At 44.1% G+C, this 17,616-nt stretch overlaps 1 pseudogene; it reads left to right on the forward strand.

Moving 5' to 3' along the window:
- Positions 1-15,784: 15,784 nt before the first annotated feature.
- On the forward strand, positions 15,785-16,828 carry LOC120683016 (annotated as a pseudogene).
- The last annotated feature ends 788 nt before the right edge of the window (positions 16,829-17,616 follow it).

The raw sequence follows: 17,616 nt of genomic DNA on the forward strand, positions 1-17,616 counted from the left end.
TGATAACAATCCCACAAATTTCTTATTTATGCATGTGTGTGAGTTTAAAACCAAATCTCTTGAGCACACATGTAGGGGGAGTTATAACTACCAAGTCGGATTTTTATGGTGCTTATCCAATCTTTCACAAGTGGTCTTATTGGTGGATAAGAAACATAAAATCCAAACCAAGTTAGCTATTTACACATGTGTGAAGTGCTAGCTTGGAATATGCTTAATTTCCATATCTTTGTAGAGTTGTCATCAATTACCAAAAAGGGGAAGATTGAAAGGCCCTTGTTTGGTTTTGGTAATTGAGTGACAACTTAGGTGGACTAATAAGTGTTTATGTTGAGATACACAGGAGATTAGTCCACACAAAGACACTAGTATGAGTAACGTGTGCCATGAAGGAGAAATGGCTAAAGGTTGATGCTATGCTCATATAGTGTGATCGAGGAGCTCATTGCATATGAGACATGACATGGAGTTATGTGACCAAAGTGGAGAAGATCAAGACAAGGCTTGGCTTGATGGACCGGTTGCAATGGAGAAGGGCAAGTCAAGGCTTTGAAGCGAGGGACCGCGAGGCGGTGAAGCTTGGGCAAGATTTGGCGCCGATGGACCAAGGCAACGGTGAAGAGCGAGCAAGGTCAAGATCAAGGGACCAAAGAGGTCATGTAATGATATGGAGTGGATCATATCATTCAAGGAAGATCAAGCCAAGTGTTGACTCATGAAGATGATCAAAAGGCTTGATGGAGTTTGGTGCTTGTGTGGCATCAACATTTGGGAAGATGAAATGGAATGCGCAAGGCAAAGGTATGACTTGTAGGGCATTTCATTTCACCGGTCAAAGGTTGTGTAGAGAAGTGCATGACCGGATTTAGGATAGATGGCCGTACTATCAAGAGGGGCAAACTTGTTTGCATATCGGTCATCTAGTGCCACTTGAGCGATCTAACATTGCGATGTTGCTAGGATCGAGTGGCGTGGTGAGATCAAGTGAAAATCCTTTGAAAATGATTGTGAAATGCTAACACACATGCACATGGTGTTGTTCACGTGGTGGTGTTGGCACATTTGCAAAGGAGAAAGAGTTGGAGTTGATGTTGATCAACTTTGGGAAGCAAGAAAGGTTTTTCGGTTTTCTCCGGAAATTAGGTTGTCCCTTGGAGTGGAATACTGCTTTGATCCATTGTGTTTTGGATCAAGTATTCAGTTGGGTTGTGTAGCCCTCTGAATTAGCTTTCCATAGAGTCCAAGATCACCTAATTTGGACTTCGGAGCTAAGAGTTATGGCTGTTTTACCGAGGTACATTTCTGCTGGAAATAGACCTGCGGACGGTCCTCCCATGGGGGGCGGACGGTCCGCCGTTATCTCGGATGAGCTCTAACAGAGCCGTTTTTGGCTCTGTTGGTGGTCCAAAATGAACTGCGGACCATCCGGTCCATGGGGGCGGACGATCCGCCTTTAAAAGCTGAAACGGGCGCAGAAACTTGGTAGTTCTGTCTTGGGTGTCCAAAATGAACTACGGACCGTCCGGTCCTTGGGGGCGGACGGTCCGCCTCCTACTGAAAATTCTGGGACAGAAACACTGCGGGTTCTGTGTGTGCTCACCTTTTGAACTGCGGACAGTCCGCCCCTGGGGAGCGGACAGTCCGCCGGTAACTTCCAGATTTAGTCAGAGACGTTTGCAAATCGGTTGGTTCGAAGTTTTGAACCGTGGACAGTCCGCTCCAGGGGCGCGGACTGCCCGCCCGGGGCTCTAACGGTCAACTCTGACACCTAATCATTGCAGAACTAGCCGTTGGTTTTGAATGGCGGACGGTCCGGTCTCTGTGAGGCGGACAGTCCGCGAAAACTCTGTTTTCACGGGATTTAAGTGTAACGGCTAGTTTGGGGCCTCCCTCTATAAATAGAGGGTGTGGCCGGCCATTTGAGGTTGCTGAGCACCTTGGGGACTTGGTGTCCATGTGTGAGAGTGCTTGAGAGCCCTCTACTCACTCTAACTTGATAGTAATCATCCGATCGAGTGAGAGAGCGATTCTAGTGCGATTGCTTTGAGAGATTGCATCGAGTGGCACTAGGTGATCGTGTTGCAAGCCGGTGTGCTTGTTACTCTTGGAGGTTGCCACCTCCTAGACGGCTTGGTGGCAAGAGGCTCCGTTGAAGCCCGCAAGAAGACTGTGCGGTGCTCCAGAGATGAGATTGTGAGGGGTATTGTGCTCACCCCGCGGGAGCTGCGAAGAGCAACTCTAGTTGAGCGAGACGTGAAGAGCAACAAGTGGTCCGGCCGGATCATGTGCTAGAGCTCGGTGTGAGCACTCCACGTGGGAGAGTGTGACTTGAGAGTCACCACTAGCAAGAGGATCGGCGGCAACCTTGGAGCTTGCCTCAACGGGGATTAGCTTGGTGGCAACCAAGTGAACCTCGGGATAAAAATCACCGTGTCAATCTTGTCTACTCTTCTCGGTGGTTTGCATTCTCCAAATCACAAGCCTTGTATTTACATTCATCTTTATCTTGTGCTTGTGTAGCTAGAAGTAGAGATCCTAGTGTAACTAGTTAGCTTGTGTAGCTTAATTAGTTGCTCTTGCTTAGATTGTGTAGCTAAGCAAGTTGAGCTATTGGATTTGGATTGTGTATCCTTGTCCTTGAGCATCTAGTGAGCTTAGGTTTGGCTTTGTGCTTTTGCTCATTAGAATTGTGTAGGAGCTCCCCCGGTTTGTGAAGTACTAGTGCTTAGGCTTGTATGACTTGGCATTAGAATTGTTAGGAGAGCTCTTACTAGCTTGGCACTCCATTTGCTTTGTGTAGGATCTTTTTGGAGGTGCCTTAGAGTTCTAGTTAGAGGGGTGAAGTCTTGGCTAAGCGTGTAGTTTCAATTCCGCATAAGTTTCGGTTAGCCGGTGCAATTAGTTTTAGAAAGGACTATTCACCCCCCCTCTAGTCCGCCATCTCGACCCTACAGCCCCCGGGTGCTGCAGTTTAGTACCGGCTGGTGGATCCAGCCAGTACTAACTGGAGCCAATGAGATTTAGTACCGGCTGATGGATCCAGCCGGTACTAAATGGCTCCTAATAGTACTGGCTGGAGCCACCAGCCGGTACTACTGTGCTTTCTATATATGAGCCTTCTTCCTCCTCGAGCCCGAGCCAAATCATTTGTGGACAGCTCGAGCTCTCTTCCATGGTGCCGGTTTAGAGAGGAGGTGCTGCCTATTTTTTTCTCCCAACTTTTTAAGGGATTTCACTCATCCAGGTGCTCAAAAGGTTAGCAACTTTATCTTCTCTTCGTCTTTAGTGGTATTTAGGCTTCGTTTCCTGTTTTATACGTAGGGAAATATGTGTTGGTTGGAAGAGTAAGGATGAGCACAATTTTCTTGATAATAGCAATATTGTTTTCATTTAATTTCAAGTGATACAATATGTAGCCATATTATTAATATTTGAAGCTAGTGAATCTGAAATTGCTAATTTTTTGACGAGAAAAAATGTATATACTTGGTATTTATTTGGTGCATCCTTCATTATAGATCATTATTTTTGCCAGAAAATATAGAAAATTATAGGAAAATTGTAGAATACTGTGGAAAAATTGTAGAATATTGTAGAAAAATTGCAGAAGTCATTATTGTACAACTCAGTGCATTTATACAACTCCATGTATTTTAGGAAATTAGAGGAATATTTGTACAACTCCATGGAGGGACAGTGGATGTACAGCGACCGGTGCACCATGGCGTGGATTAATGGCCTAAATACTTTTCTCGATGCGGCTGAGACTCACAGGTCATCGAAAGGTTTCATGTGTTGTCCATGCCCCATTTGCAGAAATAACAAGGAATTTTCTAGAAGAAAAACTCTACATGGCCACCTTTACGAAAGTGGTTTTATGGATAACTATACTCTTTGGACCAAGCACGGTGAACCTGGAGTTCTGATCGAAGACGATGAAGATAATGATGATGATAACAACATTCCGGACCTAGCTCACTTATATGAAGTTGGTGCTTTCAATGATGAACCAATGGACGAGGCTGAAGAGAATGCCACAGAAGATGTACCACATGATGATGTAGGTCAAGTTTTGCTAGATGCACAGAAAGATAGTGAAACTGTGAAGGAGTCAAAGAAGTTTGAGAAGATGTTGGAGGATCACAAAAAGTTGTTGTAACTAGATTGCAAACAAGGGCACAAAAAGTTGGGTACCACACTGGAATTGCTGCAGTGGAAGGCAGCAAATGGTGTTACCGATAAGGGCTTTGAGGAGCTACTGGTAATCGTAAAGAACATACTTCCCGAGGGTAACGTATTGCCCTCGTCAACATACAAAGCAAAAAAGGTTGTTTGCCCTCTTGGATTGGAGGTGCAGAAGATTCACGCATGTCCAAACGACTGTATCCTCTATCGCGGTGAATATAAAAATCTAGATGCTTGTCCTGTTTGCGATGCAAAGCGGTATAAGATAAGGCGAAATGAAACTGGTGACGCCGATAAAAAAATTCCCGCTAAAGTTATGTGGTATTTTCCTATAATACCATGCTTGAAGGGCTTCTTCAGAAACATGTCACATGCTAAGTTGATGTTGTGGCACAAAGAAAAGCGTAAGCAGGATCAGATGCTGAGACACCCCGCAGATGGTCCCAGTGGAGAAATGTAAATAGAGAATTCCCAGAGTTTGGCAAGGATGCAAGGAATATAAAGTTTGGTTTGAGTACGGATGGAATTAATCCATTCGGCGAGTGGGGCAGCAGTCACAGTACATGGCCTATGACTCTATATATGTACAACCTTCCTTCTTGTCTATACATGAAGCGAAAGTACATCATGATGCTGGTGCTTATCCAAGGCCCAAAACAATCTGGCAATGACATTGACGTGTACTTTCAACCGTTGATGGATGATTTGTTACTGTTGTGGAAGGAAGAAGGTGTACCTTTGTGGTATGAGTATAAACAGGAAACTTTCAACCTCCGAGCATTGCTTTTCATAACCATCAATGATTGGCCTGCACTTAGCAACCTGTCGGGATAGTCGAACAAGGGATACCAGGCATGAACCCAAATGAAACCGACATTTTTTATTTAAAATATTGTTGAAAGGTCGTTTATATGGGTCATCGTCGATTTCTTCCCCTCAACCACCCTTTAAGAGGGAAATGCAATCATTTTAAATGGGAGCCAGAAACTCGTGCTAAACCAATGTTCCGTGATGGAAAGCGTGTTTTCTCGATGATAAAGGATGTGCATGTAGTGTTTGGAAAGGGTCGTGGCAGCCAACAAGTTCCGAATGATAAAAATGGGCATGCACCAATGTGGAAGAAGTCTATATTGTGGGAGCTACCATATTGGGAATCCTTGGAGGTCCGCAATGCAATTAACGTGATGCACCTGACGAAGAATCTTTGTGTGAACGTGCTAGGTTTCCTAGGCACGTATGGGCAAGGAAAAGATGCACTGGAAGCAAGGCGTGATCTGAAAGAAATGAAACAAAGGGAAGACCTACGTCCTGAAAAGAGAGACAATGGACAACACTACTTGCGTCCTGCTAGCTACACTCTCAGCAAAGAGGAGAAGCAAAGCATGTTCGATTGTTTGAACAGTATGAAGGTACCATCCGGATACTCCTCGAATATACAAGAAAGAATAATATGAAAGAGAAAAGTTCACAAACTTAAAGTCTCATGGTTGTCATGTCCTAATGACACAATTGCTCCCGGTTGCATTGAGGGGTATTCTATCGGAGAATGTAAGATTGGTAGTTGTGAAGCTACGTGCCTTTCTGAATAAAATTTCACAGAAGGCAATCAATTCAAATAAGCTCATAAATTTACAGAATGATGTGGTCCAATGTCTTGTCAGTTTTGAGATGGTGTTTCCACCATCATTCTTTAATATTATGACACATCTCCTCGTGCACATTGTGAAAGAGATAACTATTTTAGGCCCTGTATTCCTACACAATATGTTCCCTTTCGAGAGGTACATGGCAGTCCTAAAGAAGTACGTTCACAATCTTTCTCGTTCAGAAGGTTGTATTGCTAAGGGCTACGGAACAGAGGAGGTCATTGAGTTTTGTGTTGGCTTTATTGATGAGATTAGTCCGATCGGGGTTCCCAAGTCACGCCACGAAGGAAGACTGAAGGGAAAGGGCACACTAGGGAAGGCAGCTAATGTTAAGATCCCTAACAAGGAAATCCGCAAAGCAAACTTCACAGTTCTACAGAATTCATCCCTGGTGGCTCCATATATCAAGGAGCACATGAATATTGTACGGTCTGAAAACCCGGGCAAGTCTGAGACCTGGATCACACATCATCACATAGATACCTTTGCTATTTGGTTCAAGCAAAAATTCATGGGTGATGGCACGATTGCTGAACAACTTCAATGGTTGGCTAGGGGACCATTAGTCACTATCATGCAACACCAAGGGTATGAGATAAATGGCTATACATTTTACACCAGAGCCCAAGATGGAAAGAGCACGAACCAAAATAATTGCGTGCGTACAGACGCAATAGGCAATGATGAAGAAAAAAGACAATTACTTTGGTATCATAGAGGAGATATGGGGACTAGACTATGAACCTTATTTGAAGATTTCTCCGTTTCGCTGCCAATGGGTGAATCAAGCTGGAGGAGGCGTGACGACAAACTGGTATGGGATGACAATAGTAGACTTCAAAAAGATTGGATATAAAGATGAACCATTCGTCCTAGCCAAGGATGTGACATAGGTGTTCTATGTGAAGGACATGTCAAGCAAATCCAAGAACAATGAGCCAAAACGCCACATAGTTCTTCTAGAAAAAAGAAAAATCATTGGTGTTGAGGATATTGCGGATAAGTCAAAAGATTTTGATCAGTTTGATGATATTCCTCCATTCTCAGTCAATGTTAACCCCAGCATCCTATTATCCAAAGAGGACGCTCCTTACTTACGCCACGATCACAACCAAGGGAACTTTGTCAAACGGAAGATTACCAATGTTTCATTACAAAATGATGAGTTGTTTCGTGTAACCATTATGTTGTATTTTGTTATTTATGTAATGTATGGATGTCGTATCTTTTGAACCTATATTTAATTTGTGTAATGTATGTATGTTGTCGTATCAAAATGTTATATATTTGCAATTTTTGAACCTATATTTAATTTATGGAAAACAAAAAGTATTTAAAAAACTTTTAAATGGTAATTTGGAATCAATATGTTGAATTAAGTGCATAGAACTATATGTCATCTGACCAAGTGATGAAAACTATACAATACTATAATTTTGCATGTTGAAAATATTATATATTGGTATTTTTATTACCTTTAGTTAATGTAACCATTATCATAAAAGGTAATTTTGGAATCAATATGTTGAATTAAGTGCATAGAACTATATGTCATCTGACCAAGTGATGAAAACTGTACAATACTATAATTTTGCATGTTGAAAATATTATATATTGGTATTTTTATTGCCTTTAGTTAATTTAACCATTATCATAAAAGGTAATTTTGGAATCACTATGTTGAATTAAGTGCATAGTACTATATGTCATCTGACCAAGTGATGAAAACTGTACAATACTATAATTTTGCATGTTGAAAATACTATATATTGTTATTTTTATTGCCTTCAGTTAATTTAGTACAACTAAAAAGCTCTAAAACAAGAATTATTGTCATAAAAGGTAGTTCTGCATGTTGAAAAATGCGCACGTTAGTACCGGGCCATGGCTCTGCCCGGTACTAACCTGCCTGAAATTCTCCCACCCGTGGAGGCATGTTAGTACCGGTCGGAGCCACGGCCGGTACTAACCTGCGCAGGTTAGTACCGGTCGGGGACTAGGTTAGTACCATATCCCCGACCGGTACTAATCTGCGCAGGAGGCAGGTTAGTGCCAGGCAAGGGATTAGCCCTGTACTAAAGTGCGCAAACTATATAGTTTTGCCCTTCTCTGCCTTCGCACACTTAGTCGATTCACACTCCTGCCCCTTGCCGACATCGTGCCTCCTCGCCGCCGCCGCCGATCCGCGCGCTCCACACCGGCGTCCACGCCGCCACCTCTCCATGCCGCTGCCTCCGGCGGCATCCACGCCGCCGGCCTCCACACCGCCGGCCTCCTCCTCTGCTGCCGCGCCTCCACGCCGCCGCCACGCCGCCACCGCCTTTGCCTCGCCCTCCTTCTCTGGCCGAGCCGCCATTGCCTTGCTAGCGAGCTCGGTTAGTACCACCCCGATGCTCTCCACCTTCCCGCCTCCTATCCCCTCTTCTCCCCATGACAGGGCGCCCTAGCACCGCGCGCCACCACACACTGCCACCAGCGAGCGCTGCCAGCCACCGGCAGCGGCGCTCCGGCCAATCCACTACCACACACACGCACATAGCACGCACGCGCACCTCTGGCACGTGCTAGCCCCCTCTGGTAGCGCCTCCTCGAGCACCCCCCTCGCGTGCCCTCACTGCCGCTGCCTCCGGCCACCACGCAGTGCCGCTCCGGTGGTCCTCCAACGAGGCCACCACCCCTCCCGCACTTCCCACGCTCTCATGCCCCTGGTCTGCCAACCCCCGTCGCCGGCGGCGAGCCAGCGTGCCACCGGGCACACCCTTCGGCAGCCCTTCGCCACGCCCTCCCCTGTTCCGGCCACCGTGGGCTCGGTCCGCGGTGGACCGATGACCCAGGTCACCCTGGCGCACCGGCCCATGGGCTAAGCCCACAGCACAGTGCCGCAACCGCCGCCCCCTTTGACTAGTCAACTGACCAGTGGGCCAGTGGCCCACCTGTCATAGGCTAGCCCTGACCTTTTTACAGTCAAGCCCTTGAATTATTGAACATAGGACCACAGACTTTCCTATAATTACTTTTTAGCCCTTTCTTTTTCCAGAGAGACCCTTCCCTGAAAAGTAATCTTACTACATCTAAAGTCCCTAGGATCTTTGAGATCCTATTGGTCCATTTGGCATCACGCCATTGGCCGAAGCAATGTATATATACGCATACATACGTATATATGTATATCCATATATATATACGTATACATACATATAGACATATACATACGTATATATGTACATTTGTATATATACACATACATCTAAATTCATCTAAATTCAAATTCTATCCAACCATACTCTTTTTGTTTATTTTTGATTTTATTTAAATTTATTTGTCTTTATTTGAGTTTAATTCAAAACTTTTGTTGCTTATTCCGGGAATCATGCTTAACCTTAATTGTGTAAATATTGATGCTTATTCAAATATGAAGCCTAGTTAGATTAATATGCTAGTATAATTAGAGTAATATTTGTAACCTAGCTAATATCATGTTTAGGTTAAAAATAATAAAGTTAGTGGAATATAACCTTCACATGAAATAATGAACCCTTATCACATGATCTACTAAATAGGCTTGTCCTTAATAGTTTAATTAACTTGCTTAACAAAATTTACATGTTTACACGTCTAATCAAGTAAATAAGAATAGTAATAATAATCTAGATCTTAGCTTTAAAACAATCTCACATGTGATAATATCCAACCTGATTTTCAAAAATTCATAACTTCTCCATGTTAACCCCAAATTCAATGGTTCTTCCACCAAAATTCATCTAAAATCAAGATCTATCCAACCAAAATCTAAAATCAAGATCTATCCAAATTCAATGGTTCTTCCACCAAAATCTTCACGGTGCAATAAAATATAGTTTGTTTGCGTTGGAAAAGAAATGGGGCCTGGTGATGATGAGCAGGAGTTCCTTCTTCACTCTATGATTTGTGAAGGAACCACAGACCCACCGTCCGTCGACGATGATGCACGCGATGAGGATGATGGCAGCCAATATCTGAACCAATCTGGCGATGGCGATGCCAATGAGCAGCTAGAAAATGCTGAGCAACAGGATGAAGCTGAGGTATATGGATTTCATGCATATATGTATTTATGAATTCTCTACATATGAAATGTGTAATGATCATAGATAATTTTGCAGCCGTCTGGATCGAAGAAGCTTAAACGGAAATGAGGCTCGAAGAGAAAGATGGAGGGGCGTACCACCGATCACATCTGTGGACTCTGACAGTGAACCAACGGCTCCCAAGGGTGTCTCCAGTGTGGATACTATGTCAGGGAAAACATCCCCATCAACTACAAGTTATGGAAGAAACTAAAAGCCACTGATGACGATGCAGATGTCATCCCCGACACAGAGAAGGAGAAGTTATGGAGACAGGTCACCGCACACTTAAACTTTCCAGCTGAGAGAGAGGAAGTCTTCAAGAAATGGGTCATGAAGAAGATGGCTATTTCTTTCTAGACGTTCAAGAAAAACTTGAACAAAGACTACGTCAGGAAGGGCCGCACGCTTGACTTTGAAAAAGAATTCAAGAAGCAACGTGATTTATGGGATGAATTCGTGTAGTACAAGTTGTCCGAGGACAGCGAGAGGCGAAGCACACAGAACAAAATCAATGAAAGCAAGAAGATTCACTTCCATCATCTAGGTCAAGGAGGATATGCGGCGGCCATTCCAAAATGGCAAATGATGGAAGAAGACCTGATGGCAAAAGGAATCATGCCGGCGACTTTCAACTGGACAGTACGAGTAAAGCATTTCTTCTATGCTCATGGAGGCAGCCTAAACCCGGAGGATGGATCCTTCATGATAGCGGATCGACTAAGAGACGCAGCTGAGCGGCTCGAGACAGCACTTCAGGCCGTTGAACAAGGGACTTTGAAGCCCAATAGAGAGAAAGAAGACCTGACATTCGCTCTTGGGACACCGGAACACGTAGGACGTGTCCAAGGCATGGGTGTAGTTCCATGGAAGCACGACTTCAGTGCAGATATCAACACTTATCGAAGCCGATCCAGAAAGAAGGCCGAAGAGGCTGCAGAAATGGCTGCCCTAGCTGAAAGAGTTGCTACGATTGAAAGTCAATTGGCAGAGCTTCTAGTCGACAACAAGATGCTGCATCAGTTCCTAATGTGGAGAGTAGCCCCGGCTCTCAACACCGTAGCAGCGTCGCTTCCACGGTGCCCCTAGCTGCGGGCCAATAACGTTACCTGGTGGACGACCTCACTATCAGGACCCCCTATGAGCTGCTTTATCAACAACGGAAAAAGATCAAAGTTGTGGCTCACGGGATTGCTAAAGTACCTAGCCAAGGGGGGACAATTCATCTCGCGCTGATTCCTGTCGGCTATGCTAGAGTCATGGTTGACCGGGTCTTGCCTAGATGGGAACACCTCAACCTCAAGATCCCTGAAGGCGATGGAGAACAGGAACTGCAACAAGCCCTGCACACATGGATCTGCTGGGACAAGCAGTACATCAGATTTTCGGAAGGAACAACCACAGATTCTGCAGCGGCTTTGACTGAGGACATGGCAAGGCCAAGATCGCCAATGCCGCTAACCAACATACATCCACCGTCACAGCCGCTCAAAAGGCCCCCAGCATGGATCCGACGTCACCAGCCGCTCAAAGGGGCCCCAGCATGGATTCGCCATCACCAGCCGATCACCGGGACCCTGGCATGAGCCCGTCGCCGCCACCTACGGGTAAGAAGAATGCAAAGGCTAGGGTCCCTCCACCGCCACCTCCTAGAGTGAAGAAGACCCAAGGCTCGAAGAAAGAGAAGCCTCCATCCGAGAAGTAACCATATGATATGACTCAGGAGGAATTGGCCATTATCGTGGCCAAGCAGGTTTCAGATCACTTCGCGCCAAGGAAGCCTAAGCCAAAACTATAGTTGGACCCAGCTGCCAAGAAGCACTTCATGGCCATGCGCCAACTAAGGGTCGAATCAAGACTATTGAACTACGAATGCTCGATCACAAAGTCTTACCAGAAGAAGAGCAATCGTCGCCGGAACCAAGTTCCCCAGCTCGGAAAACAGCCGATCCAGTCAATACCTCCACTTCAAGTTCTTTCAACAGAGGATGAAGCTGTGGTTGACTTTTTGGCGGAAACGGATCTCACCAAAGCCCAACTCCTAGGGCTGGCTGACATCCCAAAGCACCTAGGGTCAGGAAGAAAACAATTTGTATTGGGTGAACCTCTTATGTGGCCGGAGTTGCTGGATGTGCTACCAACAAGGATGCGGGAGTTACATACATGGTACATGAAGGCCGCTGCAGATGGTACCATCATGATAGCAGCTTGAGTTAAAGACGAAGATCTCTATCGGGGGGCAGCTGACGTATGGATTGAGTTCGAGAGTCTTTGGTTCCTATACCATCAAGATGCTCTAGACAAGTCCCTCCTCAGTGTATTTTGCATGTAAGTATCTCCTCTCATTTCTATATTCTAGCTCTACTAGTTCTGTGCTTTCTTATCCCCTCTTTTCTTTTGTATCATGTATAGGTGGAAGGTGCAAGAATGCCGCAAGAGGGGTTACTATAACGTCGGCTTCATGGACCCGGATATTATACACAAGAAAAGCGTACACCAATGGCCAAATAAGACCTTGAAGAATATATTCAATGCCTTGGATGGATAGCATACGTGTCAATTCATTCTGTTGCTGTACAACTTCGAGTAAGCACTTCGACTATCTTTTCCATGCTTTTATTTGATAATAAGTATATCCAACATTTCATATGTATATGTGTATCAACAGCTTTCACTGGATCTTGCTATGTATCGAGATTGAAAAATCCCGGGTGGTCGTGTTTGACTCTAAGAGAAAATCGACAGCTGCATATAAAGACTTGATAAATCTCCTCCAAAAAGCATGGACTCGCTTTCTCAAAAAGCACATAGGAGTCTCAGACAACCCGGGTGAACTTAATATCATAGGCTAATCCGGCTGCTCGATCACCACCTCTGGCTCCAACATCGCCACCGGCTACGGCATCACCACCAAGAGCGCACATGGCACAAGCTCCGCCAGCACCACAACAACAACAACAACAACTTGGGCAGTTGTATATATCGCGAGTGATACGGTCTTACCAGAAGGAAAACCCAGATATTGTAGATAAATGGCACACCGCAAACAACAAGTAGAGGTCAAAGGATAAGCCAAAGGCTAAGTCAAATGATGTTTTAGATTCTAGTGCCAGCAGACGACCGGGCTTTTCCTTGCCCTGCACTGACCGCGAGTACCATCTTGATGTTGGGGTCGATGACATACCAAATTTACCGGATTGTCTGATAAATTTTGAGTATGGTAAACCATTTCTACCCGACTTTATGATGGAGGAGGTTCCATGTTTTATGAAGAGGATGCATAGTTGGTACATGAGGGTATATAGACTTGGGCTCTCAAGTATGTGGGCTCGGTATGATCCTGATATTTTCGGAGCAAAAGCTGACGGCATCAATGATATCATGTTCGATTTTGAAGACATCCAGAACATGTTCTGCCTCAAAGAACTAGGCATAGAAATGGTTAGACTCTGGTGCATATAAGTGTCGCATCCAAACTAATATCTTATATGCAATGACCTATAATTATATATGCATATCTAATTATTTGTGATACATTTTATTCTACAGGATGCAACAAAGACAAGCAGATGTTCTAAAACGTAAGATCACGTTCCTTGACCTGGTAGCTATTTGCGAGTCCAGGCATTACGGGCCAATGTTGTGGATGGACGACCATGTTGAGCTAAGCATGTGTGAAACGTGCAAACAAAAACAAGCAAAGCGAATAAAAGAACACAAAGATATCGTAAGGAGAGTTGGTGCCTACATATCGCTTCAGATGCAACAGTGGTAGGACAGGAATGTCATATGGGCACCATACTACTTCCAGTAAATGTGGTCTCAATCATTTGTTATAATATGCACTTGCTTCGAATAAATGCTTAAGAAATCATATATGATATTTTTGTAGAAAACACTGGATTGTTTTTATGCTACAGCCAAAGATTGGAAGAATGCTTGTATTGGATTCCGCTGATTTTGAGCCTACCAGTTACGCAGAATTCGTATCCATCCTCAACATGTTAGCAAAATTCTTATCCTCTACATGGACATCATGCTAAATCTTCCAGATATAAATAACTTCTTATTTCTTTTTTTTAAAAACAGAGCTTACAAGCACTACATTTGGAAAGGAGGAATTCATCCCCCAAAGAGAACACAAAAAATGGATATGCGCACAAACTTTTCGTGCCACAAGCAACCTGCAGGTCCGTGTACTGTGGGTACTACATGTGCGAGCACATGAGGGAGATTGGGAGATGCACAACTGATCCCGAACGTGTAATAAGGGTCTACTCTTTGCTAGGGATAGATGCAAAAGTGCATCTAACACTTTGCTGAATTTTTCCATGGATTTTTAATTGCAGGATCAACCAAGAACCCACGACGGTCCACTCCATGAGCAACAACTTCTCAATGTAGTCAACGATTTATGTCGTTTCATTTTGCATGAAGTGGTCCATGTAAATGGGTATTTTGTTCACCCTGAACATGAATTGGCAACGAAAAAAAAATATGAAGGCCTTCGTCAGTGGGACACTCAGCACCTCCGTGCCGGCTCAGTAGCGTTAATCAGGGGGAATAGGACAAAATCATGTATTCTATGGTCACTTTGATGATGTATGTACTCTAATGATGCACTATAATGATATGATTCTATATGATTTAATTTTGAATTTGTAATTATTTATATTTAAGAAATATATTCAATGTCGATCACAATATCGTTTAATCACGAACTAGCTTGATAGGTGCAAATTGGCGGGAAACAGAAATTATAAAACAGCGGAAAACAGAAATTAAAAAACAGCGGGAAACAGATTTGAAAATTTTAAAAATAGTGAATTTTTATGCGGGAAACCTATTTCTAGGGGCGGGTCCACCCTTGGAATTCCATTTATAGGGGCGGGCGCTTTACCCGCTCCTGCAAACAGCATTTGTAGCTGCGAGAGACAGGGGCGGGTATCGTGCCCGACCCTACAAATACTGTTTTACCTGCCCCTACAAACATTTTCTATAGTAGTGGTCGTTGAGGAGGTCGGCGTGGAGCTGAGGACAGCATGCGACGCGGCTGCAGGCGGCTCATGGCCGGTGCGCGGCTTCTTGCGCATGCATGCTCTACAGTGACCGCCACTCGCAGATCTTTCTCCTCTCTGCTCTTTCTTCTCTACAACACCAAGCATCATCGATCTCTCTCTGTTTTTCCTCTTCCAAACGCCGTCAAGTAGCAAATTCAATTCCTCCTCCGCAGGCAAGGAAGCAAATCAGCACCCTGCAGCTTCTCCTCTATTCCTCACGGCACTAACATCTGCGGGCGGTGGGTGGAGGACAATGACGAGCTGTGAGGCCATGGCGCACGCACCAACGACGAAGGCGATCTGCGAGCGGCAGCGGAGTAGCGCAGCTGTGCAAGCAGCACGGGCTGAGCCCAGTGGCTTGCTGTGACTTTGGAGCACAGCAAGGCACGCAGCATGGGCTGGCGAGCGGAGCGGCTGGTAGGTGGACGGGGCCAGCGGAGAAAAAATCATCGGGTACGGCGGATGGGTAAGGTCACGGACGCGGTGAGAAAAAGAAAAATTTTGGACAGAAACATCCTCAAACTCATGATTTCTATGCGTCTACCCTTCCTCCCATCTCCCTCGGTCCCGACAGATGGGCCTAATGTGAGGGGTACGACGGACCCGATCCGGGTGAAAAATGTTTCAGAAGTTTTTGTTCTTTATAGTATATATCGATTAACTAATTCATTTCCTTTTTAGTTTTGGATTTTTGCATATTGTTTTTTTATTTCATTTGGCATTATTCAACAAGAAAAAAAAGAAAATTTTTGACAAATTCCTTTTTTTTTAAAATTATGTGATAATTATGAGAACCAAAACTACTTCGCGTGCCAGGGTTTCCACAATTGAAGAAAAAGTACAGGGCGTATTGATCAAATTATTGGACCCGTGCTAGATATCACTTTTCCCAGACAAGTTGCCTTATATTTATAGCACTTCGATAGTCAAGAGTCGAGACACTGCCAATAAGCAAATTAATGTGACTTGTGAGGTACAACAATTATTAGGAAATAATCGAGTTAGAGCTGTAGCTATGAGTGCTGCAGATGGGTTGATGAGAGGAATAGAAGTGATTGACACGGAAGCTCTTCTCAGTGTTCCAGTCGGTGGAACTACTCTCAGACGAATTTTTAATTTTCTTGGGGAGTCCTATTGACAATTTGGGTCCTGTAGATATTAGTGCAACATTCCCTATTCATAGATCTATGCCTGCCTTTATCGAGTTAGATATGAAATTATCTATCTTTGAAACAGATGTTAAGGTGGTCAATCTTTTACCTCCTTATCGATGTGGATGAAAAATTGGACTATTTGGGGGGGGATGGCAGGAGTAGGCAAAACAATACTCATCGTGGAATTAATCAATAACATTGCTAAAGCTCATGGAGGTGTATCCATATTTGGTGGATTAGGGGAATGGACTCGTGAAGGAAATGATCTTTATATGGAAATGAAGGAATTTGGAGTAATTAATAAAAAAAATATTGTGGAATCAAAAGTAGCTCTAGTGTATGGCCAAATGAATGAGCCACCGGGAGCTCATATGAGAGCTGGTTTAACTGCCCTAACTATGGCAGAATATTTCCGAGATTTTAATAAGCAAGATGTGATTTTATTCATCAATAATATCTTTTGTTTTGTACAAGCAGGATCGGAAGTATCCATCTTATTAGGGAGAATGCCCTCCGCAGTGGGTTATCAACCTATCCTTAGTACATAAATGGGTTCTTTGCAAGAAAGAATTACTTTTTCATTGGTTCCAGGGGAAGACCAAAGATCTTGCGCGACCGGTCTGCCAAAAAAAGAGAAAGAAGTCTCGTTAATCTCTTCATGCTTGTTCCAAGTTTGAAGTACCATTTGGCCAAAGAAAAAGCTGCTTCCTGACATGATTGCCTCTTTATATAGATAGATATAGGATCTATGGGGTTATTACTTAGAAGTCTATTTTGTACAAGATCCCCTCCTATCTGATAGAAAAGGGTCCCATGATCCCGAGTCGGTCTTATCCTGGCTCGCAAACCCCAAGTTTTTCTATGAAGAGCTAATCTAATTGTATTAGTTTCTATAATGGATTTCTTATATGGAATACTAATGCATAGGGTCTCGTTGCTAAGTGCTACAAGATCTAGTGCAATGGAACTCGTGGTTATGGACCCGAATCCTTTAGTATGGAACATTGTCTTTTCCAAGTAAAAATCCCTAGTATATGAAAGAATAAAAAGGTGCTTTTGTTCTTGTGGAATAAGAAGCCCTCGTACCTTAGTGAAAGAAAAATAGGAATTTTTCGTTTGGTATTTGACTAAATAGGACCGTCCAGGTCCTATAGAACGTATCATTAAAATACCCAATTGGGCTAAGCAGAACGAAAAGGGTTTTCCATGAGATGGTAAATGAAAACGATTAGCCCCACATGAGATTTGGGAATAAGTGATTGTCTGATAATGAGCAAGCTAGTCAACTGTGCTATCTCTCAAAGTTATAGGTTTGGGTGGGCTCTTTCAGCTATCAGTGGAGGTTAGGGAGCCTTGGACCCTCTTTCGGCCGTCAAGCCAGCAAAGCGAGGGTCGGTGCTCTTGATGCACCGACTCGGTGAGGTTGGTGTGCCTCTGCCTTTGGCGGCTTCGGCAGAGCAAGCGG

This window comes from Panicum virgatum, chromosome 7N, assembly GCF_016808335.1.
Source record: "Panicum virgatum strain AP13 chromosome 7N, P.virgatum_v5, whole genome shotgun sequence".
Lineage (NCBI taxonomy): Eukaryota > Viridiplantae > Streptophyta > Magnoliopsida > Poales > Poaceae > Panicum > Panicum virgatum.